General features: G+C 48.1%; 1 long non-coding RNA gene across 1 annotated transcript; it reads right to left on the bottom strand.

Moving 5' to 3' along the window:
* Nucleotides 1–14,552: 14,552 nt before the first annotated feature.
* On the bottom strand, nt 14,553–18,141 carry LOC134471210 (uncharacterized). The gene is made up of 2 exons (XR_010040520.1): nt 18,056–18,141; nt 14,553–14,954 (listed from the first exon to the last, which is right to left on the bottom strand). It is a non-coding gene; the product is annotated as an uncharacterized LOC134471210 (long non-coding RNA).
* Nucleotides 18,142–22,101: the final 3,960 nt, after the last annotated feature.

Consider the following 22,101-nt stretch of genomic DNA (forward strand, 5'->3'; position numbering starts at 1 on the left):
GAAGATGCCAGAGACACAGACACAAAGGAGGTACTCCAAAACAGGAGATAAAAGGCCTTTCATAAGACAAATTCAAGTCAAACTTTAATTCCTGGAAAAGCCCATTAGGAAGATTCTTGGGTGCTGGGAGAGGTGACTCAAAAAGCTAAAGTGAGCCAGGCTAAAGAGGACACTGAGCCTTCTGTCTGTGACAGCCAAATGTGTGATGACCAGCTCATTAGAACATTTTAATCTTCCCTTCAGTGCTGAAATTCTCAGGCTGAGCCAGACAGAGTGGCATCTGGGGTTTGTGTTTTTATAACAACTTTATTCATAGCACCATGAAAGCCAGGGCTACTCTGACCAACAGACCTAAATCACCGTCTACTCTGCTCGGTAGAACTGGATCAGTGTCTACACTCCAAGTCACCCATCCTTCAGGCTCACAGGACCTTCATGTTCCCATCTGGAACAGAAGAGCTAAAATATCTAAAATGGTCAGTGGGATAACTGTCTAAGCAAAGGCAGTCACATGTGCTAACAAGTCTAAGTATAGAACCCTTCTGGGATGCCTGTCTCCCAGTTTTCTCATAAGCAGGAAGTGCCGCCATTTTGGAGTCATGAGGAAGTTCTCCTAACTGCTTCGAAGACTCGAGCTTGTCCTTGCAACAGTCCATTCTTCATGGAAGAATCTCCTTCGTTAACACATTTGGTTTTGCATATTTCAAGTGACTATTGTTTCTTTGTTTCTAAGAAGATCTGAGTAGTTGAAGTAACCCAAACCCACAGGCTACACATAAGCCATGTGATTGACTTTGTTCATCATCCATCATCATCCATGCTCCCCATCGTCCCTTATTGCTCTGGTTTGGATAAGGTTGGAGGCTCCCCTTCATGTGTCAGAAGCTTGGTCCTCACTGGGACAGTGCTGGAGGTTATGACACGTCATGAGTTGGGTCTTAACACAGTAATTAGTTTCCTTGGGGCACCTCATGTGTGCCCAGTGAATGCCCACAAAACTAGTTATGTTAGGGAGTAACATGAGCTCTCCCCTCTCTCTGGCTTTGTGTCTGTCTCATTCTATGTTCTCTGTCCATCACATATGATCCTGCCATGGTGTCATCCACCATGTGACACAGCCACAGGGCCCTCACTAGAGCTGGACCATGCTGTTTGCGCACTCAGCCTCTAAACTGTGGTCTGGGTGAGCTCCTTTTCTTCCTAAGTTTCACAGCCCTAGTTATTTCATTACAGCAGTAGGACACCAATTAATATTCATATAATGACAGAGTCTGAGTTGGATTTTTGAACCACAACTTAAAGACTACATTCCCCAACATTTTTTTTTTTTTTTTTTTTTTTTTTTTGGTACCAAGGATCAAACTCACAATCTCAAGCTTACTAGGCACGTGCTTATGCCACTGAGCCAAATCCCCAGCCTATCCCTTTTATAGTCACATGTGGTCATGTGTATAAGTCATGGTCTGGGATATGAGAGTATTGCATCCAGGAAAAGATGAATACACCCATTGCTTTTTCTTCATACCTTCCTCCGGGCTGGCACAAAGATGTTGTAAAAAGAACTATAGAATTAGATCACAAGAGGGAGCCATGTGTTGGAGTTAGAGAGAGAGGAGAGGAGGAGCAGGAGGTTCTGGTCCCAGGGAATTGCTGTTTCCCTAACAGTGTGTATCTACCACTTATCATGTGGCAGAAACAAACTCTCCTTATGCTTGCTCTGTTTTGACAAGATCACTTCAGTCTTTCTTCGGGAGCCAAACCTGAATTACAAGTTGTACAGAGTTTCTAGCCGCCATCAACAGGCAGGAAGGACACACACGGAAAGCCAAATAGGACTTTTGGTGACTTCTCTCCTACCCCGGCAAAATGTTTTGTGAGAGTCTTACTTGCATTTTTAGGACACAAACCATGTGTTTCCAGAGCTCCTAACTCTAATGAATGTGTCAAGACATTTCTTTGTGGTTTTGGAAATTGTGTGTGTCTTGCTGCTTTTAATGACTTCTGGAGATAAACAATTCATGTTGGTGATGGAGGCAGCCAGAGGTAACCTTGGAGGCCTCACGCTTCCCCCATGTTTCCCTTCTGCGTTTCTCAGATGATCACAGGAGCTGCCGTATGACTAAGCAGCTTCACTTCTGCCTTTGCATCCTGTTTTCAGTGGCCTTCAGATAATCATCAGAATTGTCCAGGAGCTGGGACACAACTCAGTAGCATAGTTTTCTAGCTTGAAGATCTGGGCTCAATTCCTAGCACTGCAGTAATAATAGTAATATTAATAATCATAATGATTTATCTGAGCATTGCATTGCCAATAAAAGCCAGACTTAACACCTAGGTTTAGGAGGATCTTTTGCTGTCAAAACTGACACACTACGAAGCTGAAGTAAAACATCTGGAAGCCTGCTTCACCTAGCACATGATTTCACATTTTAACAGCTCTAAAATGTAGATGCATCTTATAATTAATATGACAAAGCATTGTGTCAAACATACAATTGGAAACTTTTTTCCTTTCTTTGTGACATATAAAATAGTAATGTAGAATCAATGCCACATTAAATTCAGTACAGAGTAGCTTAGTCTTGAGATAGTGTTATTGCTGGCAAAGACACTACCCCCTGGCCTATTGTGTTAGTCACTTTCCCATCGCTGGGAAAAACCACCCGGACTGGAAACTTAAAGGAAAGGTTTATTTTGGATCACAGTTTGGGCTCAGGATTGGCTGGCTCCAAGGCAGAAACGCGGCAGGCAGGCTGAGAAAAGGTACTCAGCATGGTGCAGCCCCGGGAGGCAGAGGGAGAAGGGAGGAGGATCCAGGCCACACCCCCGTGACCACCCCACAAGCTCCATCTCCTGGGAGCACATTCAGCTAGGAGCCCTCAATGGGCGAACCCCCTGAGTAGTACCTTTCAAACACATGAGACTTCTGGAAACCTTAGAGATCTAAGTGATAACACCTCTGCAGACCACCATTGTCTAACCTAAGGAATCCTCAGAGGGGATACTGAAAATGGAGTTTCTCTAATGCCAAGTTCAGACATAGCCCAAAGGACAACCGACTGTCAGTAGCACAAAGCAGAAAACACAAAGAACAGTGCCTAAAGGACTCCCTGCAAGAGAGCAGTTTCGGATGTGTGGCTTCCGTGGGGTACCTTTACAAGCCAGCGGTTTCTGTGCACCTAGGTCCTAGGCACACCTTGGTCTGCTTCTGCTTCTGCTTCTGCTTCACAGGCTCAGGATATGAGGCTGCAGTCAGGGTGCCGAATGGCCTGAGTTTTCATCTCCAGGCCCAACTGGGGCAGGATCTGCTTCCAACCTCATGTGACTGGTGGCAGGATTAAGTTTCTTGCAGCTGAAGCCAGAGGCCTCTAAATCTACACAAATGGCTCCCAGGTGTGTGACTTCCGTTCACTGTCATTCCTGGCCATCTTGGGCTCCCCAGTCTGTCTTCATCCAAGTCAACAAGGACTAGAGCCAGGCAGCACGGAGCCCACCCACAGGCGTGGAACCCCATCACCCTTGTCTATTCTGTTAGTTAAGAGCAGTCACAGGTCACATACACATGCAAAGGGAGGATGTTCCACAATCCCCCAAATACCGGAGGTGAAGTCATGGAGACCACTCAGATGAAGCTCTGGCCTCACCTTCAGGTCCCCTCTTTTCAGATCTATGCCTCTGCCCTGCCCCTTTCAGATCTTCTTTGCAGTGAAGAAGGTTCAGGTGTCCTGGCCCAGAGGGCTGAGAGTTTGGTGGAAGGAAAAAGATTTACACAGTGATGTGTAAATGACCAGTGATGATGAAACGCAGCATACAGTGTGATTCATTTCTCCAGGAAGCTCAGTCCCCTCTTTCCTCTACTGGCAGAGCCCCGCCCTGCTGGCTAGCACACTAACCACCTGAAGACTGCATTGTTCAACACCCCTGTGTGGCTTTCCACTAAGTGATGGCCCAAGAAGGGGACCCAGATAATCCTCATCCAAACTTCTGCAGCTTCCAGACCAAGCTCTTAAAGAGAGGGATTCTGCTTCCCTCTCTGCCTTGTCCCCCTGGTACTGGAGAGCTGTCTTTGTCTTTGTTGATTCGTCACCAACACTGTGGACTCTCAGCCACGTCTGTCCTGTAAGCCACTGCTAAGGCCTTGTGCTGCTCATAGAACCTGTGCCTCACTCAACAGCGACGCTAGCTGAGCTCCTCGGTAAAGTAAGGGCTCCTTACAGAAAATTTCATTTCCCCTTCCTGGATGAGCATGAATTATTTTGTTACCAAGAAATGCATCTACGTGTATCTCTCCAGGAACTGAGGGTTTTTGTTTTTTCATGGAGTCACAGAAACTAGCAAAACTCTAGGACACTCTTCAGGAAAGGTGGGAAACTTCACTGCCAAACACCTAAACATAAACAGAAAACAAGCTTGTATTAGATGGGTTAGGGGAAAGGAATGTGTTTGCTCTGTAGGCTCCCAAATAATGGAGGCTGGCAGTGGGCGTGATGCTCCCCAAGCAGGGGCAGGTGCCTACCATGATGGGGAATCTGAGTCTGATCTAAGCAGGGAGACACAGCCCTGTCCCATCTGTGAGGTCAGCTTTGGTCAGCAGGACCTAACAGCAGCAGCCATGGTTCCTCTGTATGTGCATTTTCTCTGTGGTGGTGAAATGTATGTGTCAACTGGACGATGCTCAGAGGGCTGGTGACACTTTAGCTCTGCATGTGTCTATGATGAAGCTTCCAGAAGAAATTAGCATCTCAATCTGCAGTCTGAGCAGAGAAAGGGACCCTCAGCAGTGTGGTGGGTGATATCCAATCTGGTAGATACCAGAGTAGACAAAAAGGGATAAGCAAGGGTAAATTCCCTCTCTCTGCTCACACTGGGAAATTTACCATCTCTTCTTGGAATTGGTGCTTCCGGTTTGCACAACCTTCTAGACCCAGACTGTAGTTTCCTGTGCTGTCAGGTCCTTCAGCTTGGGCCAGAAGCACACCACTGGCTTCCAGGGCTTCCAGTCTGGAGGTGAAAGGTCAGGACACTTCCCAGCCCATAATCTCATGAGAAATCCCTTCCTATATTTTACGTATAACCTCTTGGCTCTATTTCTCTGGGGATCTCTTACTGACACAATCTCTTCAGCATAAGTCCCAATCATTCATTTAACTAACAAACAGTTACATACCTGGCACTGATTGTGTACTTGAGAAGACACAAAGAACCAAACTGACAAGGATCACCCCACTTTGGAAGTGGAACTCAGCAGAGGGAGGTGGCCATTGCACCCCAAAGGCAATAAATAAACAAAATACATGAAGGCTATATTTGCATATCTTTTTTAAAAAATGATGAAAAGCAGAGGGGAATGAGGGAGTGGGCTGTAAGATTAAGTAGAGTTGTTTAGATAAACGTCCTTGAGAAAGACTTGTGGCTTCTGGAGGGAAATAATTCCAGACAGAGGAAGTAATGAGATACACAGCTCGGGCAGGAACATTTCATGGATTTTTGGAAACATGAAGAAGCCTCTGTGGCCAGACAGAAACCAGCAACAGGACAGGGGTTAACTGCAGAGGCTTGCAAGTCCTAAGGACTCTGGCTTTTCTTGGAGTCCCACAAGGAGTTGCTCAAGGTCTTAAGCAGATAAGTAAGATGCTCTGGTTTATGCTGTAGCAGGATCGCTGGAGGTTATTGACTTAAGTAAACAAATGCGCTACGGACTGGAACTGGCTTCACTAACAGTTCGGGCCAAAGGTTCAGATAATGTTGTCCAGGCTTAAAAACTGCCTCTCAGCCCTTCCTCCTCCATGTGCTACGCCCGGCTTCAGGGCAGTCCCTTTCCAAGCAGCTAAAGCAGCCCAAGGCCTCGCACTACTGAATCCAACAGAGGAAAGCAACCCTTTCTTTCCACAAGCCCCAGAAAACATCTCTTTGGAGCTCACTGATTTTGCTTTGGCTGTGTGCCTTTTCCTGAAGCCATGGCAACAGACAGGAACCATCTGCATATGTCCCTGAATCCGAAAACGGGACGGATCCTACCCAACCACAAAACTGGGTGGACAGAGCAGGTGTCCTGGGGAAATTCAGGACACTGTTACTGTCAGGAGAGAAACTGTACATGGTGCCACACGTGTCACTCCAGGTCATCGTCAGGATCCCTCATTCCAGTTCTGATTCTACCCCCAACTTATCCCACCACGCACACCAATCCATTCCTCCAGAGTTCCTCCCCTGAAAAACAGAAGTGGTGGCCTTGAGCTCTGGCCTCCGCTGCAGCTGCTCTTCTGCTTCTGTCCCTTGGTCACGATCGCCATGCACCCCGACCTCGAGCTGCAGCTGGTGCTGCCTTCGAAGCATTCACTCCTGACCCCGATACTAACCAGCCACTGACTGACCCACCTTCTCACAGCCAAGTGACACAGAAACCTTCAGTATGAGATGATTACAGCATTTTGATAGAAGCTTTCTAGAACTCGTACTTCAACACTTCTGGTTGATTAGAGAAGTGGAAATTTAAATCCTTTATTTTTCAAGTAAGCTGGGGGAACTCTCCAAAAACAACCCATAAATTTGGATACCTTTGTATATGGTCAGTGGTAGAATGGGAGGAAAAGAGCTTTGAAGTTTGGAGAAGTCAAACTTTCCGACTTTAACGGCCATATAAGGGATTATGCAGTGGATATATTGAAGATTTTTGTATGTGTGTTGACCATTGTTCACTGATATAGGGGTTCCAAGTTAGTTCTAAAATTATTTCCCTGAGAAGGCCCATGGATACCTAACTGTGAAGAATAATCAGATTGTGCTTCTAAAAGGAGACCTGACATGCAGGGACTTTGGAAGGGGTAGGATGGGAGTGCCCATTCAATACACTGTTACAATATCTCCTTGATTTCAACTGAAGCTACTCAAGTCCCGCTCTCGCCTTCCTCTGGGCCTCCATCTAAACTGTTTCTGCTTCAAACAATCCCTTCCTCCCACTTCAGCTTCCCTCTCTCCATCACCCTCTTGTTCAAATCCTACTTTGTATATCAGCTTCTTTTGGGAGCTCCTCCCAGTGTCCCTGCTAGACATGACACGAGCCAGCTCTGAGCTGCTACAGCACCCGATCTCTGTCTCCCTGCTGTCAGTGGCCTGCATGTACCCTGCTCAAGAAAGCCACTGCCCATCTCTGCCCACCCATGGAAGGGCTGGGTGCTGCATGACTTCGAGCTTTGATTTTGGCCTTGCTGAGGATCAAGATTGGTGAATGCCTACCCAGAACCACACAATGCCATGATCATGCCCACCCTCGGCAGGAAGAGCTCTGCCCCATACTGCGCCTGAGGGAGGCACCTTCCGGGATGATTCTGGCGAGGCCAGCCTCCAGGGGCTGTGCCTGTGTCATGCCTGCCCGTGACTCCATGAGTGTGAAAGAACTTAGTGAGTGGCTCCCTTTTATAATGACCAGAATACTGAAAGAGTTATCAGATGCATTATGATGTACACCTAAATGTCTCTCAACAGCTTCATGCACTGCTAGACAGGGCTTTTGGGAGGGGATTGGACCATGCAGGTGCTTATCAGCCTTGCTATTGGGAGGTGGGGCCTAGCAGAAGCAGGTGGCTGGGGACATGGCCTTGAAGGGCACATCTCCTTCCCCCCTGCTCCTGCCCACCATGACTTAAGCAGCTTTTCCTCCACTGTGCCCCTCCGCCATGCCATCTGTGCTGCAACCAGCCCGCTACAGACTGAAAATGTGAGCCAAGATAAACCTTTTCAGGCACAGGTGTCAGGTATTGCATCTCAGCAACAAGAAAAGTGACTAAGATGCCACTTGCAATCCAACCTAACAACATTAAGGCTAACAGATAAGCGAACTCTGATGCCATCCTCTCCCTCTTCCCTCCCCATCCTACTGAGTGATGCCAGCTACTGTGTGGTCTAATGCCCTTATGACAAGAAGCCAAACGTGGTGTCACCACCAGCAGTCCTCCAGGAATCTTGCTGGAAAGGGTGAGCTCCTTCCCCCAGGAGCATCTTCAGGTGAAATGATGGCCCGGAGATGCCTGGATAGCAGCCCATGAGAGACCCAGGGCAGAAGCACTCTGCAAAGCCACCCCAGAAGCACTGACCCTCAGAACACAATAAATATTCCTCACTCACAGCCTCTGCACTCTTGTATAATTTTTATGCAGAAATAGATAACTAAGAGAGTAACCAATAAAGATGCTGTTTAGATTGCTAGTATTTCTTAGAAGGATCTTGTTTCTCTTCCCACTGTGTGCTTCGTGTGATATAAACACTTTTTGGCATGCATTCTTCCTCAACGCTCTACTTTTTTAGACAATGTGCTGATGTATGTAAGCTCAAACTTTGACAATTGCATGAAATCATGGGTTTCTTTTCAAGCAAATTGTGCCAATATCCGTATGTCAGGTAAGTTTTTACCATTAAAATATAATCCTTCAGGAACTGTGACGAATTTATTTCATACCCACACGATTCTACATGCTGACCCCAACTGCAGATAAATACATGTTTTATACTCATAAGATTTGACCAGAAAGTCTATCCAAATCTGCTAAAATGTCCGAAAACAGCCAGCATTTAAGCTTGTTGTGAAGCCAGGAAAGTCATTTGAGGACATCGGCTGACATTTTTTGCATTCTCCCCACCTATTCATCAGGCTCTTCCACAAGTCCCAGCGTGGCCACCACCCCACCAGTGAGCAGCTCCAGGGGGGTCCTGCCCTGCAGGAACTGCCCTTATGGTGACTTAAATCTCAAAGGTCACAGCCACTGCTGGAGGAGGACCATTATTGTCCCTGACAGTGACATTATGAATATTTCATCAAAGTCCTGCAAGGCTTCCTTCTGTGTCTGAATTCTTTATTGGTTTGGTTTGACATTTGGTCAATTCACCCCAGCCCTCAAATTCTTAGAATTTAACCAAGGGATCATCTTAGTCAAATCAACACCAATAATCTCTCTCTTAAAGGTTCTGTGGGAGTTGGGAGACAGGGGGAGATACCAAGGTGACTAAAACAGGGAATGGTTCCCACAAACTCACAATCTCTACAGCCCTGAAAAATGTTTCAGAAATAATTTGCCTTGGTCTGAATGTGCCCCCCCAAAAAGGCACGTGTTAGCAACTGAACTCCAGCTGCACGAGTGTTGAGAGGTGAATCCTAGTGAACGGTGGCGGGGTCACCAGGGCGGCTCAGTGAATCAACAGTGAAGATAAGAGAGCTTGAAGCTGCGAGTTCAGTCTTGGGCCTCCATGCACTCAGCTTTTTTTGCCCTCTACCTGCCGCCGTGGAAAGACACACCAAGAGAGACCTTGGTAGAATCAGGTTCCTCAGCCTTGGCCTTCCCAGCTGTCTGAGCGAGAAGAAACAAATTTCTGTTATGCATTGTCCAGCCTTGGTTATTCTGATATCACAGCCCGAAACAGACTAAGGCACAGTTCCAAAATCCCAGAGAGCACTGGAGTGGAACACTGAAAGCCCAGGCAGCTGACCCCACTTGCTTGAGCAAGGTGTGTTCCTTTCCTATCCAAGCAGCGGGAAGTTCCGGGAGATTCTGGGGCCAGTCATGCTGTGGTAGACAGAAGTTTGCACTGGTATCTCCAAGACCCTAACCTTCAGGGTTCACAAACTCTGCAACCCATGAGGGGATATTCCCAGGTTGCAAAAGCAAAGTTATTTTCGCAGAGGTAATTGCAGTTTCAGATTAGTGGACTCTGAGCTAAAAGCAAGATTTTCCAACTTCATCAGATGAAAGCCTTCAAAGAGGGACTGACTACTTCTTAAAATGACAGACACCTGAGTCATTCCAAAAGGAACAGCCGTGGGGTAAGGAAGACTAGCCAACTGTGCTGTGGAACAAACCCAAGACCTGGTCCCACAGCTGCAAAGGGAGGAATTCTCCCAGAAGCTACGGGAGCTCCAGTAAGAACCAGAGGTCTGAAATGAGTATCTTCACTGTAGTCTTGTGGGTCTCTGAGCAAAACACTTAATCCACACCCGGCCCAGAGGAGCTGTGAGATGCATCAATATTGTTCAGAGTGACTGTATTTGTGCTAATTTGTTACAGACTTGATAATTTAAGACTAATATAGAGTCTAGATATATAGTTCCATCTTACCTGCTTCTCTCTCTCTTCTCTCTCTTTCCAAGACAGGGTTTCCCTAAGTTAATAAATTGCATAGTCTAACTCAAACTTTTGATCCTCCTGGCTCGGCCTCCCTGAGTGCTGGGTGAGAAACAGGCCTCCGTGCCCACTAGCCTTCTCATCCTAATGGCTGCTAATGTCTGCCTGGCACATGGAGTTAAAAAGGATTCTAAATCTGCACCAAGGTTCACTTGGAAAGAGTGTCATAAATGATTAATAGTATCTTCCAAGGGAGTTTATCAATTAGGATGCCTCTCTGGTTGCAATCAGCAGACAATGTTACATAAACTGGCTGCAGGGAACAGAAAGAATTGCTAGAGCTGGAGCTCATTCAGCAAATTGACAGAAGCCTGAGCAAGGTCCCTGCCCTCGCATAGCTTGCGCTTAGAGTCTGGTGGAAATGAGTTCAGAGGGAGAGTGGGGAATAGGTTGGTCCGGGAGCTAACTGTGCTATTTCCATGTTATAAACCTGTTACACCCCAATTCACATCCTCTGCAGGTCACATCTTGTGGAAAAGATTCTCTGCCACCTGATTTCTCAGGTAGTCAATAAGCCTTCTATCTCTCCCAGTGCTGATCTGAGTTGGGGTACACCCAGACTCCTGGGTGAGGAAAGGATGGCGGAGAAACAGGCCTTTGGAGAGGGACTCCAGCAAGGCAAGAGATCATGGTGAGTGTTGTAGAGCATGCTAGAACACTCCTGGGACCCTGCATAAGGGACCCCTTCCTTTCTACCAGATGCCCCTAGGTTCCCCCAGAATCTGCAGAATCCAGGTACCAGGAGCAGAGACCCAGGGAACGAAGTGAAGCACAGAGAAGCAGGCTCAGCCAGACATTCTTACAGAGCTCCACTCTGCACTGGGCTGTGTGAGCTCACTGCCAAGAAATTTACCATATTCCCCATGGACCTTCTCTGCAGTAATGATGCCTGTCTACAAGACTTTGGATGACAAGATGAGACAAGTAACCATGGAAGAACCTAGCAGGTCCCTGATAAGAAGAAGAACAAGCCGAGTGCACACCGTGCACAGAAAGCAGAATAGGCTGGGCACTGGGAGTCCTGGACACCATCCACTTGCCACGCAGGAAGCCTTAGCATGCTGGGCACTGGTGCCAGGCATGGGTGCCAGCCGCCTCCCAGTGAGTTCCAGCTTTGGCACTTGCTGCATAAATAGCTTGTGCAAGAGTTTCATGACCTTTGAAGTTGCTTGGATACACTGCGTCTCAGTTTCCCTCTCTGCAAAACAGCAATGATGATGCCTGAGTCACAGGGTTATTGTGAGACCCAAATGAGGGCGAGAGAGTTTCACGAAGTTTGAACTCAGTAAATTTTTGCTATTATAATTATTATTCATTCATTCAATGCTCACTTGTGAGATTTCTAAGACAGGCCAAGTGCTAGAATTACATACATGTATGCATACAGGCAGATGTGTATATGCACATGAGATGGGCATACATATGTGTGTTTCCTTCATAGAGCTCAACACAAACAGATAAATGGATTTTATTCATTGCAAAATAACACCGCAATAGAATAATGAACAAACGCGTTGGACGCCCAGAAGGGGGAGCCTTACACCGGAAGGAGGAGAAACTTCAGCGTGAAGGGACGCTTCAGTTGTGCCTCGTGTTGATAAGCTAGAAAACAGGAAAGCCAAAGAGAATGGGCAAGGGAATAAAGCAACATAAAATTTTAAATAGCTGTATCTTGGAAACATTGCACCAAGTGAAAAAAATCAAAATGATATTTATAGCACTATACAATTTCTACAATCTAAGGCTTGCACAAAGAGCAGCTTACAGTGAGCAACAATATCTACCACAAAATGCTTATGAAATACTCTGAATGAGAGTGGAGAATCAGGATAGAAAACCATAAGTGGGAGGCAGAGACAGAAAAACAGAGAAAGACAGAGAGAGAGAGAGAGAGACTGCACCTCCCATGATGGTAATATAGCATGACCTGAAAGCCACAGAAGGAGAAAGAGAAGCATGGAGGGGAGAAGGTAGGGGCAAAGAAGGCAAACGCAGACCCCATGAGGAGTCATCCTGGTGAGCTACATCTGACAGGCTGAAAGGGCCAGATCACTCTTGGAAGAAGGAGGCATCAAAGCAATAGATCAGGATTTTCAAAACTAATGATAAAGCCATTCTACAAATGCTCACACACATGCACACACTGAATGTGTGAGGCTGTCAGGAAAGGCGGTGATCGAGGCCTGTACTCGCCTCCCTGGGCCCCTGTGCGATTAGAAGCAGGAATCTCCTCACCTGCACACTCTCACCTGCAGCAGGTACACAGCCCGGCACGCTGAGCACACGCAAGACCCTAGCACCTCACGCAGAGCCCCTGTCAGGATACAGGGTAATCCCTAGACACAGCCCAGCAGTGGTCCTCCTGCTGCACCAAGCTGAGCATCCCTAACCCACAGACAAGAAGAGGATGCAAGGCACAGGGTGCGGATGGTGAGCGCCTCAGAGCGGGGAAGTGGCCAATCTCATCCCAAGCCATCAGCTTGCAAAGCAAGGCAGCAGCCCCTCTCCAAAAGGAAGCTCTGTGTGGCTGCTGTCGGAAAAGCCAGATCAGCACTGGACTCTAACCTCAAAGTCTCCTCCCTCTCGCTAAGATAACATGACGCAAATTTTGCCTACCCTTCTTCTTCACCCCAGAATCTTCGTGCAGAAGTTGCATTGGGTGTTCTCAACAGTGCAGATGCGCGGAAGACATGAACATGCTGAAAAGGTAGCCAGGGAGGTGGAGGGTAAAATGGAAGGAATTCCCTGCAAGCGTCATGTGGGATGGCCACGCCACAATGCATAGGGGCGAGGGCCTCCAAAACCCAGGGTTCATGAGGTTTTCACAACCATCCTGCGGAGTTGGTGCTGACATGGTAACTTCTGCTAGCTAGCGGAGAAGAAAGAAAGGAAGAGGCAAACAGCAGAGTGGAAGGGCTTACGGCTCACAGGGACAAGGGGACATCTCCTCCTCAGGGAACATGGACCTTGACCAGCAAGAGGACACAGGGGTCTGGCAATACAGGTTTTGTGCCCAAATGGAACTGGATTCTAGCCAACCAACCGGGGGAGCTCAGACAGGTGCCATTGTAAGCTTGTTTCCTCACTTACAAAGAAAAATGTAATGGCCATTTTAGAAGGTTTCTATGAGGGGTAGATATTTACAAAGTGCTTAGCACATAGTGAGTGCTCAGTCAGCAGAAGCCACTCTTCCACTTCTATGCTCAGTAAATATTACTGGGTGGTTAGTTTGAGTCAGTCACTGGTTCAAATCCAGGCACAGTGTTCAGCTAAACACGGACGTTGTGTTTGTCTCTGTGAAGCACTTGACCTAGTGGCAAACACAGAAAATGATGAAATCTTTACCAAAATAAATATAATTGTGAATTATTCTATATGCAATAAACTTACACAGTGCCAAGGATTGTAAAACTGATTTAGTCTGGGAAAATGTAGGCTAGGTATTCAGGAAATAATTATCAGAGAAGTTTGAGCTAAGATCCAGAAAGTGAAAGAAAAGGATCGGAGAGGAACCTACGGAGGGGGCCGGGTGTGTGTAGATGCCCAGTGGTAGGAGAAGGTGCGGTACGATCCAGGGCGCAATGAGGAGTGCAGCTGAAGGGGAGAGGAAGAGGCTGAAGGGGGCTGAGGAGCCAGGTGGTGCCCTCTGGGCCTCAGGGAGACCCTGAGCAGGCACCAAGGGAAAGGATTTTCCGGCTGGGTTTGATGCATCGGCAACACAAGGACCCGTGGGATAACGTCCACAAAGGCTCTAAGTGAGACTCTTGCCATTGGTGTTGGGAAGGAATGTGGAGGAGAATCAGAACAGATCCCAGGAAACTTGGTTTGCAGATTGCCATTGGACAAAGGACTTGGGGTGGCAAGTGAGGAAGTGGCACGGCATGAAGGAAGGTAAGGTCCACTTAGCAAACAGAAGTGACACATCATGAGGACAGACCGGGCATGGAGAATAAGGAGCAGGAGAGAGGCAAGGAGCTTCACGGGTTTCTGAAGTCCCAGCCACCTGACGATGTCCTGGTGCGAGGGAAAGACGACAGGAGAGTCTCTAGCTGGATTGAAACTAAAGTATCTTCAGCATTCCCAGGAGGAGGTGGCCGCAGACACTCGCCTCTGGAGCTCAGAGAGGTCTAGCTGCAGGTGAGTGTTTCATAGTCACTGATTTATCAGTGTCATCAATGAGGTCTTGATGTGTGGGAATATAGAATATGTTTTGTTTTTTAAATGAGAAGGTTTAAGGGGTTAAGAGCAAACCTTAAGGAATTCCAACACTATGATTGAGTAGCTCAGGGTAAGCCAGAAAAGCAAGGCAGGCAAGGAGTGTTTTGGAATCTAATAAAACCCAAGAAGTATAGATTTAACAGAATCCAAGGAAACAGAGAGTTTGAAGGAATCGTCATGTATTAAAAGCTGCTGAAATTTATGTAAATTGAGTGTCATAAATCACAGGATTATTTGTTATTCAACAGCTTAAAATTGCACACTTTTCATCAAAATGATTTTTTTAAAGCAACTTTAAAGGCTTAAACGTGAAATTGTTTGCATGGACTTGCTCAGCAGGAGGGAAATGGGGAGGGCTGCAAAGCTGTCTGGACCCAGGCTCTCCTGGCTGCTGTCACCCACTGTGCTGCAGAGCACAATGCCACGGGGAAATCGGTGAAAAGGAAGGAGTCCATCTCGGAAAATCCAGCTCAGAGATAGTCCACCGCTGCATCAGCTCACTGAAGTCACATGCTGGGTCAGCACAGGGGTCACTGGTGGCCACCCAATCCAACTTGCTAGGCTCTGAGAAGGGAGAAGTTTGAACCATCAGGTCTGAAAGAACCATTTTATCACTTCCTTTCTCCAGCATTCAATTTCCCTCCCAGTCTTGCCTTGGGACCACTCAAAGCATCTTACAGTGGCCTTTATCTCTGTCAGCATCTGTCACCTCCTGACGCCCACCACACCTGGCTGATCTCTGATTCCAGTGCCTGGACCGCTCCGTCCTATCTCATGAATTCATTCTCCATCCTTCTCCCCTCCTCAAGCCAGTTTGCAGCTCTGGAACTCAGGGTCCCAGATGGGTACACTTCCCTGGGTCCCCCAGCTCTTCCAAAAACATTCCCTTTGCGCCTGCTCTGAGTCCAGCCTCTTCCTAGTGGACACTGTCAGCTGGAACCCTATCTTCTCTGCTCCCCCTTCCCACCACACTGGAACTGCTACCATGGTGATTTAAGACCATATTTTCTCCTTCCTCACCAAAAACATAGAGGCTTAAATCTCACCTCATCAAACTGCATCCCCCACTCACCTTGCTCACTACCCTGGCTTATTCCACCCCCTCCAAAGCTAAGGCACTGCCCACTGAGTTCTTAAAGCCATTGGCCCCAGGACTGCCGTCCTCATCCTTGGAGCTGACACCACTCTTAGCACAGTCTTAGAGGCTGACTTTCCCACAGGAATTCCTGCTCGTGTTCTGGGCCCCCATAGTTTAACATCCTCTGCCCATGATTCTTGTCCAGTTCTGTTCTACTCTTGTCTACCTGTTAGGCCTTAAGCATCCATAATAATCGCCACCCCTGCATGACGGCAAATTCAAATGTTACCCTTTGACTACATCCAAGTCTCACCCTCCCCGGCTGCACCGGGCCCTCAGTCTGGTCATTTGCCCAGCTTCCCTCCACCCCTCATATCCAGGTCTCCTCCTCCTCAGGTCAAACTCCATGGACAACAATGGCTGCAGTCCCCACACACCCCCTGGCTCCCTGGCCCTCTCTCCCCGTGTTACTTTCACCAGGCTAAATCATTGTTCTAAGCTGATCCATCTAGCCAGCCCCTGTGCAAAGGCACCCGTTCAGCCAATAAGAAAACCACGCCCAGGTGGTCTCACTTCCTCCTCTCACTCCCCCAGGCCCAGGTGCTGTTCAGAAACTGTTCCTTTCCAGGCTGTCCACTCCCCAGACACCAAGGTCACCCTGGCTCTTTGCTCTGTAAACCTCCAACAGTTGCTCCAGCTTCACCCACAGTTAATAAATTTGATTTTTTTTTAACTTCATCAGCAAAGTTCAAAAGAACATCTATTGCTTTCCTGCACCACATCTCCACACCTGCCGGGTCCAGCCCCGCTTTCTACCATCCCTGTACAAGATCAGCTCCCCTCCTGTGCACTGGGTGCTGCCCCATTTCCTATGCAAGGTCCTCCTCTTCCAATGTCCCCTCTTCTCACCTCTTCCACATCCTCCTCTCTACTAGATGACCCACATCAGAATACAAATATGTTCTCTCTCCCTTGAGAGTCCTCTCGTGTTCATTCATTTTCTTCTCTTTACAGAATAATTCATTGGAAGAGTCATCTAAGCACATTATGTCCAAAGTCTCTCTTCCCACTGCCCCCTCCAGGGACAGTCTTCTCTCTTGAATCCATTCCAAGTAGATTTCTATCAAAGGCTTCATCGAGGTCACACATGGCCTCTCCATGGCTAACACCCATGATCGGTCCTCAGCCCTGGTCTCCTCCACATCTCACTGACATCTAACATAGGCAAGGCCTTCTGCGCTCAGTTTCTTTGTTTGGTCTCTGAGGTGTCACGCTCTCCTCTTTTCCTCCTCTTTTCCCAGCCCTTCTTTCTCAATCTGCTTTTCCGGCCCCTCCAGAGGTTCAGAACCTCTAATCGGAGTTGGGTCCTGGGATTCAGTCCCTCTGCTTTCCTGGCTTCCATGCTCTCAGCTACCTGTAACTCCCAGATGCGTGGATTGAGCTCAGCCGTGTTCCCTGCAGCCCAGATTCTTACACTCGTCACCTACTCCATATCTCCACAGGCGAGTCTGACAGATGTCTGACTTCACACACGCATTACCGGTTCCCTGAGGTTCCCCCTAAAAGATGCTCATGAATCAGCCTTCCAGGGGCTCAGGTCAAACACACCAGACCAGAGTCATCATTGGCTCCCGTCTGCTCCACCTGAAAACTCTCTCAGGGGCGTCTCCTCCCACCCCCCTCCCCCCCAGACCTTGGGACGCACCCAGCGTTCCTTTGGTGTCTGCTCACTGTCCCATTCCCAGGTCCCTTCTGCAAGCCAAGCCGTCACCACCACCACCCTCCCCAGGACAATAGCTTCCTCGCCTGTCTTCCTGCTTCTGCCCTGACCTCCTGCCGCCGATTCCTCACAGGAATAGGATCATGTTCGACAAAGGCCTGGGTTCCAGCCAAAGCCAAAGGATCATGTTAAACAAAGCCCAGTCTTGTCTCTCTCTGCTGCACAATCTGCAGCGGGCACTGAGCCAAGGTCCCCATCACGCGCACCAGGGCACCGCTGACCCAGCACCCACACTTTCCCCTCTGACTGCTTGGCTGGCCTGGATGCCTGCCATTCCGCTAAGAATCCCTCGTGCTGGCGGTGCCCCCTCTGCCTGGAACTCTTGTCTCCCTGATAACAGACATCTGGTGCTCCCTCTTTTCTCTGGATTCTACTCAAATGCTGGCTTCTTACTGACTCAGGCCCTGGACACCCTGCCTCAGAGTCACCTCCTACACAAACACTTCCTGTGGTTATTTTAGCAGCATGAGACCTGGAGCTCGACGGAGACAGGGATTTCTGTGTCTTCCTCTATCCTTGTCTCTGTGGAGCCCAGGACGGCACCTGGGACTCAGTGAGGCTTCATGAACGTGTAAGTGAGTAGATGAGGGGGGAAGTGAGTCGACAGGAGATTTAGTCATTTCCCCCCAAGTATCGTTAGCCAGCTAGCAAATGTCACACCCAGAAGCAACCCCCTTTGATGACACCCCAAGCTCTCAAACCACAAGGCCCCACTCTGAGCTTGGAGGAAGCTTCCCCATTCTTCCTGCCTTTTCTCACAAAATATCTATAATCCTACATACAGCCAGGTTTCCCAGTACCATTTACCTGTCATGTAGACAAACAAATGGGGCAGAAAAGCTCCAGACAGAGAAGCAAGCGCTGCTCCCTGAATTCCAGTCGCAATCCACGTTCCGCAAAACAGGAGGAACTTATAGCGATCAAAATAGCACTAGCAGGTCTCCAAGAAACCACAGGCTCACTCAGCCCCGGGGAAATACAGGCCCAGTCCTGGGACTCCTGTGCGATAGAGCCCGGCTCCTGGGGCACCCTCACCCCGACACTTTGTGTCAGGATAAATGGAACGTACACCCCAGTGGAGCACTGCGGTGTCCAAGGTGTCTCGCTTCCATGGAGACATAAGTATGAAGGGGAAAACAACACCATTTTTTGAGCACATAAAATTGTTGGACTTGAATTAAGGTCCTTCCAATCAGTCCATCGTTACCCTCACGGTGACCCTGCAGCATGGTGTGATCCATTATGGCTGCGCACTCAGGGCTGGATCATCCTCCGGAGGCCCATCACAGTGGGAGTTTCATCCCAAACCCCCTGACTCCAAAGTTTACCAGTTCACCAAACCACCTTCAGTCAACAGGAGGACTCAGTCTGACTTCTTGCCTCTGTGAATCCAGAACTTGCCAGAAAATTCGGACCTAACTCCATCTATTCGTATATAAATGCTCCTCACTGTCTCAGTGGATGTTGGCTGGGGATAAACCATTCTGAGAAGAGTCCGCTAAGAAGGCCCTCTGCATGGGCATCTGAATCATGTCTGAGTTCATGGGAGGTGCAAGAAGTTGGTACAGGGCAGAGGGAACTCCATGGGGAAGAGATTTTACTTGGAAAAGACAAAACTTTGCAGGAATGGAAGTATAGGCACAAGACTAAAGCTCTCCCGACACTCGGTCCTGCAGCAAGGAAGAATATTAGGTCTACTCCAACAGGAGCTCAGAACACAGCTGGTGCCCAACTTGCCTATCTGGAGTTGTTAAAGGAATGCAGAAAGATGCCCCTGCCCACGGCGGCCCTCCACCCCATGAGGTCTGCCATCCTCCCTGGCCTTCTCTTAGTGCAAACCTGAACTCCTGCCAGGCGCCTCCACAGTCATTGGAGCTAACGACCCATTCCAAAGCTAAAAGCCCCTAAGAAAATGGCGATCTATAAACCACGATTCATCCTGTATTGATCTGCTGTTTGGCTGCTTCCTGCCCCAGGGGAAAGTAGAGTATTGATGTGGAGAGGACAGGCAGAGGGAAGAGGGGGACGGGCCTGAGTGCAGTCTCCAGAGTGGCTCCACTGCAGGCAGACACAGGCAAATTAGGGAACAGGTGGGATCCTGGCTTCACAGTCAAATTTCCTGACTTCCACTCCACGGTCAGGCCTTGAAAGAATTAACTTCAATGGGGCTTAATCTCTTTGCCAGCTGGGTAAAGGTGCGAGATAATCACACCTACTTTCTGGTTTCCTTGAGAGAATTGACTTAACACATGAGTTGAATTCTCTACTTCCCTCCAAAGATTACATCAATGCCCTTACCCCCAGTGCCTAGAGATGCAGTCTTATTTGGAAGTAGGATTTTTTTTTTCATCTTTTTGAGACAAGGTCTCACTGTGCAGCTCTCGAGTTCAGGCTGACCTTGAGCTCACTTTTATCACTGAGACTGATCTCAAATTCACAAGGATCCTCCTGCCTCAGCCTCCCAGATGCTGGGATTACAGGTGTGGCCACCACACCTTGCTTCAAAGTAGGATGTTTATGAATGCAGTTAGTTAAAACCGGTCAGAGTAGAGAAGAGTGGCGTCTTTAATCCCTTATGACTAAGTTCTCCACAAAAAGAGACAGAGAGACATTTGAGGGAGGAGAGAACAGCAAGTGAGATAGAGGCAGAGTCGTGTGCCAACCGCCATAGCGGCTTTTTGCTCTTATGGTTTGACTTGGTTAGTACCGTTTGCAGTACATAAAGTTTACACCCATCTTAGGGAGTCAGTGCAGAAACACAACACAGCCTGATTCTCTTTCATTCCTCTTCCACATTCTCATTCTTATTGTCATTGGCATCATTTTTACTTCAGGTTTAGGATATGTAATGTGGGTTTTTAGTACAGGTACCCAACACATCCTAGACCTTTTCACATCCCCTCCTCCCCTCCCTTACTCACACCTTTGGTCTCCTGGACCCCTCCTCATTTGCAAAAAATGTGTCCCCATTTTCTTCTACCTCTTCATTTGTCTCTTTGTACTTTGCCTTACTCGAGTGAGAGACATTATACAGTGTTTAAGTTTGTTTTTCTGCTTTATTTCACTTACTATTGTATTTTCCAGGTTTGTTCATTTTCCTACAAATATTTACAGCTGAGTAGCAGTCTGTGGTACATAGATACTGCATTTCCTGCATCCATTTGTCTCCTGATGGGCATACAGGCTGCTTCCAGGATTTAGTTCTTATGAATTGTCCTGCTATGAACAGAACACTGGTGAGCATGGACCACTGTGGCAGGGTGTCTTTAGTTCTCTGGGGAAGGTATCTAGCAGGGGACAAGCCCGGTCAATGGAATTTCTCATTATAGTTCTTTGAGAATACGAGGAGCACTTGGGGCTCCCAGAACCCAGAAGAGATAAGGAAGGACTCCAGCCCACAGGTGTTAGAGGGAATCTGTCTGTCTGTTCAGCCAGCAGAAACAAAATACTGTGCACCTAGAACCACAGAAACATGTTTTCTCACCACTCTAGAGATTAAAGTTCGATTTCTGGCCACAGCTGTCTTCCTGGTTTAGTGATAGCTGTGTTTTTGTAAGTGGGGAGAGGAGACCCTTGGATATCTCCCCATCAGGACACTGATCCTATCAGATAAGCACCTACCTCTTCAGCCTCATTTAACCTCCATGGTTCCCACATAGATTGTGTTCCCAGATGTCACATCAAGTGTTAGGACCCCAACATATAAACTGAGAGAAGGGAGGACACAGCTCCACCATACTGGGGAGCATAGCCCCGCCCACAGCCGGACTATGGACTCCCAGGCCATCAGACTTACAAAACTCTAAGTTTCTGTGTTTTTAAGTCATCCAATCAGTGAAGCGTTTGCTATGGAAGTCCTGGGAAACTAAAACAACACGAAAAATGCTGAGTGCAGCTCTCAGTACACAGTAACCACATCCCACACATTAGGTAACTAGGCCTGCTGCAGTCCAGGTCCTCAGGCAATGTCATCGAGCCCTTCTCCTCCTCTCTCAGCTTTGCCTCAGCTCAGTGGTCCTCCTGAGGACCTCCGGAGCCCCACTGTCATGCTACCAAAAGCTTAGCAACCCTAGCCAGAGCAACGCACCTCTATCGCAGCAGGCCCAGCAAAATTCTTAGGCTGAATCCCATTGGCCCACCTGTGGTCACATGCCTGTCCTTAAACCAATCACAGTGGGTGGAGAGATGCCAGGCTTTTACCAAACATACCCACCCTGCAGCCTGATTGGAGTCAATTCTGAAGGAGGCCCATGGCCTGGGAATGCTGACAGGTGGTTCACAAGATGCAAAAATCTGACTGCTCACACCAGAAAGGACACCAGAGTACTGAACAGGCATGAATAAACATGAGACTTGAGCCTCTGAAGTATACAGACACCTCTGGAATTCCCACTACATTCATGGCATTGTACTAGTAAGAATTATTGGTTGGTCCAGGTAAACCAGGGCTGATTCACATCAAAACAAAATAAATGTTATGAAGAGTGTCGGGTTACAAAGGTAAAGGGAAGTCCAGAAATCAAACCTGAGCAGGAATGAGCCAGGAGAGCCTTAACCAAGTTGCTGCCTGGGTTTTACTGGGCAGGAGACCGAGATGTGGGTCTTCATGCCCCATCTGATCATTCTGGTAATGGGACCCCCGTTAGGGTTGCTCCACGGGTAGGATGTGTGCATGCTGATTTGGCAAGGAAGGGTTCTCTGGTCTCCCCCTGCTGACAATGAGAAGGCAATCATGAGCAGAACAGTCTCTCCCAACCCACACAAAAGCTAAGAGTGACTTCCTCAGAAGGACCCAGCCCTCCTGGCAGAGACAGCTGTGAAACCCTGCTGGATTCACTGTAACTGAGGAAATC

Source organism: Cavia porcellus, unplaced genomic scaffold, assembly GCF_034190915.1.
Source record: "Cavia porcellus strain 051 isolate PalLab524CR breed Dunkin Hartley unplaced genomic scaffold, mCavPor4.1 scaffold_17, whole genome shotgun sequence".
Classification (NCBI taxonomy): Eukaryota; Metazoa; Chordata; class Mammalia; order Rodentia; family Caviidae; genus Cavia; species Cavia porcellus.